Consider the following 4,997-nt stretch of genomic DNA (forward strand, 5'->3'; position numbering starts at 1 on the left):
AACTAATCCTGAACTAGTCTGTTAGACCACCTTTTTGCCTCATCGCGGTGCTGAGTCCTCTGACTGCCTTGATGTAGATTGTGGAGATGTCTTCGGTGATGACTTTGCTGTATAATTCGCCGGATATCATACATCGTTATCCTCTTCAAACATCCCGAGGCCTTACTTGCTTTTGTCTAAAGGATCATCGATGCTCCTCCATGTCGGATTGCTCCAAGTCCTTTTTCCATGGAACCTGCGAAGTACTCGTTGATGGGAAGTGGAAAGGAGACTTCGTTCCTGCCGTATCCCAATTTGATGGTTTTTTCCTGAGCCATTGCCACTTCGCTGACGATCTTCTTCTCTGTCTAGAAGTTGAATTGCTCTGGCAAGGATCCAAATGTCTGCGTCGTCTGTAAGAGGGAGAATTCTTAGTTCTCGCACGCGGCGATCTTTGTACACAAAAAGTAGTGTTAGCGAACATAGCGAGACAAGCTACCTGGCGAAGGAAATCTCTGTAGTTTACGTCCAGGTCGTAGAGGGACCTTTTCTTGACCCTTCCCTATACTAGGTGGTGGGAAAGCGATGGAAGCAGTACATTTCAGTTCACCTCTAGCTTTTTCCAGGGTGCCAAGCAGGGGTCGCCAATCTTAATCAATTTTCCGAGAAGCGACGTGGTGGGTCGGAAGGGTAGTCGTGAGACTAGTGGATTCCCGAGATAGCTTTCCTGTTCGTCGTTGGCTAGGGCCCTTATTTGGGAGTCTCCAAGTTTCAGAGGGTTATCTACAGAAGATTTGCCATTAATGATAGTAAGTGACGTGCATTTGTTGGGATAAAATTTCAAGCCAAGTGAGGTTGCTGTGTTCTCGGTTGCATTTTGAGTTCCCTGGATTCCGCGTACTGAAGAATCTGCGATGGAAATGTTGTCAACGTAGGACGTGGTGAACAATCTTGACTGGTAGACTGCGAACCCGTTTTTCTTTGATGTTACTGTCCTGGTTATTGGATCTGGCGCCAGATTGAAGACGACGCTGCTTAATGGACCTCCTACTCCCCAATTTCCTCCCTCAAAGAGGGTTAGCCGATCTCGGAAGTGCTGCAATACCGAGTCAACCCGTGGCGGGATCAGAATAAGCAATGAATTCCCACCGTATGCCGAAAATTGGTTTAATTTTCTGGGGTCCATTTGAAGCCGTATCAGATATTAAGCTGCTAAGATTAAATTAAACGTTTATTAAAAATTAAGGTTTAGCATATACATAGCTGGTTATTACAGTTTGAAAAATCACCAAACAATGAATATTCGGAAGAGAAAAGAGGTAAAATATTTCTAATTATAGAGGGAGTTGTGAGAGGAGTTATGACTTATCAATATTGCGTGTTAGATGCTGCTCAGAATAGTAAGAGAAAACAAACGAACATTAGGGGGAGTTTAAGACGGGGAAAACCAATTAGAATAAATAAGAGGTTGGAGGTAAATTTAAGAAAGAACAGACGAATAATACAACATTGGGGGTGAAGTTACAACGTAAGAAGTTTTTTAGAGGAGCAGGGAAAACAAAATAAGGAGCAAGTGTTGGGAGATAATTTTTTTTGTTATGGTAAGATTAGCGAGAAGAAAATGACAAAATAACAATACAAAAAAAGATTAATTTTTTGGAAAAAATAAGGAATAATTCATCATATGGTTGATCAATGCGAGCACGGTCGCAATGCGGATGTGCGGTATTGGGTTGATTGGAGCAACTTCATGGTGTTGTCGCTTGCCGCTGATAAAGTCAACTTGGATGTCCCACGACCAATAGATTGTGTTGTTGATGATGAGTTTCTTCATAAGCTTGATATAACTTTTACTGATCCGAAGCTGGCGGATGACCGTTTCATTATAAGGGTCCCATCCACCGAGGTCCCAAACGATGAACGCGTTGAGGTACACATCCCAGCCTTGAGAACGGAGCTCATCAGCCAAAACGGAATACTTAATTTCGTCAATTTCCTTTGAATTTTGCCTGATCTGGCCAGTTAAAAGGCTTCGTATTTGTTTTTAAATAAAACAGCTACGTCGATCATTGACATGGATTGGGTAATTGCATTAGTCACTACAAGGTCAGGGCGGAGCTGACAGCTAGTTCCAGGGATTTTCCGATCCTCACTGGTCGTGCCGGCAATGACCGGCGTGACTTGCAGTGGACAGTAGCATGATACCGAAGGACTCGTGGTCGGCGGAAAGATTTGCAGTAACTTAAGACGTGTAGAAAGGATTCCAGGATGTTGTTGCAACGACGGCAGCGTTTTCTGCCATTGTCGAACTGATGCGTTCCGTTGAGGGGCATGGTGTCCAGTTGAACACGAAGAAGGAAACGCCAATCAGCGAAGTGAGTGTAGAGGCCAGATTTCATCATGTGGTTAGATTCATTTCGGTGACTGGTCACTGAATAAACTTTTCCCTGGTCGGGTTTTCTAAGTAGGCGCTGCAGATAGGCAGCTTGGAGGGCCGTTTAAACTCTTTTTGGCCACGAACTAAAAAAAGTTTTCCGATTCTAGACTCCGCGTAAACATGGTTTCAGAGAGGATTACCTATATGGATTTCTCGCGACGGGAAAAAAAAGGTTCCAAGCCAATGTGTCTAGGATGTCACAACGGTAAAAAAAATGTTAAGAAGGCTGCATACTTGGCGACGGGCAGCTGGGTGGGGTCGTGCTTGATTTGGTTCTTTGTCTGGGCGGGGAACGATGAGTTGCATTTCGGCATTTCACCACGAGTGGTGCACAACCACTACTTGATGTCGGCGGTGTGTGGAAGAGCACGAGAACAGACCTGAACCCGTGACCATAAAGACGGAACATCCCCGTTAGTGTTGGCCATTTCACCTTCAGTGGAACCATTAAGAAATGACAAGAGATCGTCCATAGTCGGCACATGGCGTAGTTTTAGAGTGTCCCATGCCGTTTCATGGACGGATTCATCTGGGCAGGTGAGTAGTCTATTTACGTGAGTGACGGCTCAGACGTTGCGCAAATCACTGAAGGGCAAAATGCCCTGATCTTCTGCACTGGCCCGTTGCGGAAGGTACATTGATTTTCTTACGCAATTCTTCATGGTGGTTTTGTCTAACTTTACGACAGTGGTTTCACTCTCACATCAGCACAGCGATGAATGAAGTCGAGGCGGGGCACTTTTTTTCCAAGGGGCGAGTAGACTGTCATCTAGAAGATTAAGATTGGTCCCAATTCTAGCAAGAGATTCATCCGGAGTTTGTTTGTTGCGGAACCCAGTAGAAACACCTAATAGGTAGCGGTAAGTTGGCCTTCTCCAAGCACTGCCAAAGGGTTTTCATCGATGGTTAAAACAGAATCAACCGTTTCACGGTTGAGTATATGAAGAGTGGAACATTTCGAATGCTTGAAAGTGAGGCCACCCCAGTCCGCTTTTTCGGACGCAACGTAGAGTTGTTGCTGGTGAACGACATCATTTTTGGCCGTGAGAGAAAGCAAAAGTCGACTGTTTAATTAGGCCGAGATTAAAAAAGAGGGATTAAAGCGCCACCACTGCTCGAATAATGGTCTCCATTGCAAGATCGAGGCAGGGCAGGGCTCAGCATGCAACCCTGTTTGACTCCAGCAGGTAGAGGAATGGGGGCAGTCAGACCAGTCGATTTCATCCCCCGTGTGCTGTATCCTTGTGGAGATCCCGAATGGCAGCGATCAATTCAGCAGGTAGTAGAAAAGTAAGCGCTCCAAAAATGTAATTATGTGGTACTGATGGTAAGGCGTTGGCCAAATCCAACCACGCCACACAAAGTTCTTGGCCAGTGTGTCGGGCTTGGTTGATTGCAGATTTAAGAATACAGTTGTTGTCAAGGCGAGTAAAGTCTTTTTTTGGTGGGGGGAAATCCGTATTCCGTCTTCTGCCAACATGATTGGCTAAAACTCCAAAATAAAGTTTGGCAATCGTATTTCCGAGTGATAATCAGTTGTTTAAATTTTCCGCATCGTCTGCTTTGTAAATGAGAACCCTAGTGGATTTTTTCCATGCCACAGGAACTTGGGCCTGGGCAAGGCAGCAGGAATCGATGAGGGCCAGTGTATGGCAGTCTGGGTTAGCCCGTCAGAGGCCAACATAGCGGGCAACGTCTGGCCAGGGGTGCGTCCAAAGTCCGAAAAATTTGGTTGGGCTATCTAAGGTGATCGTTTAGACAGCCTTGATATCCTGATTTCTTGAATTGCTATTGGTCCAACGTAAAGAATCGATTATTTGTGGTTTTTTAACTTAGCATCCAATATTTTTGTCTAGATTGCCAAACATCAAAATATGCAGCAGTGAAAGTCAGTGTTGCTGTGTTTGAGTTCACCCCGTCACCCGTCATTTTGAAAGAAAAACACAGTGAAAATGGACGGCCTCATGAATTTTCTTGCAATTGATGACAACGACGCTGATGTTGCTTCGTTGGTTATTCAATTGTGGCTTCGCAGAAAATCTCCATTACAAGTGTGGTTAAAAGAAAAAAGAAGAACTCTGCAACGCATTTTGAGAAACACTCGAATCGGTATGTTGAATTTCATCCAACAAACTCTGACTAGATATCCCGACATACAGTTTTTTGAAAACTTTAGAATGTCACGAACTACTTTCCAGGTACTTACATGTAATGTTTTACGCTATGTGTCTCACATAATAATCAATGTTTATCTTATTATTAACAGGATATTTTGACAGAATTTGGGGAAAGTGTAGATGTTAGACATCGTGGAGAACACAACGAAGTTCCCTTTTCTCTCAAATTCCTAGTAACCATATGGTGGCTAGGGAATCAGGAAACTTTCCGCCAAATTGCTGATAGGTTTGGAACTACCAGAGGTAATTTTACTTCAGATTGAAATTGTTGCTGCCAAACTTAGATGTTAACTATTCCCTTCACCTTATTCCAGGGAACGCCCATCATATTGTAAAAACAACTCTAATAGTTATTGGAGAACGAGCTGTTGATTACATTAAATGACCAACTGGAGCAGAGATGG

General features: G+C 44.0%; 1 pseudogene; it reads right to left on the minus strand.

Moving 5' to 3' along the window:
• Positions 1-1,050: 1,050 nt before the first annotated feature.
• On the minus strand, positions 1,051-1,229 carry LOC124322352 (annotated as a pseudogene).
• Between the last annotated feature and the right edge of the window lie 3,768 nt (positions 1,230-4,997).

This window comes from Daphnia pulicaria, chromosome 1 (assembly GCF_021234035.1).
Source record: "Daphnia pulicaria isolate SC F1-1A chromosome 1, SC_F0-13Bv2, whole genome shotgun sequence".
In the NCBI taxonomy this organism is placed as follows: domain Eukaryota; kingdom Metazoa; phylum Arthropoda; class Branchiopoda; order Diplostraca; family Daphniidae; genus Daphnia; species Daphnia pulicaria.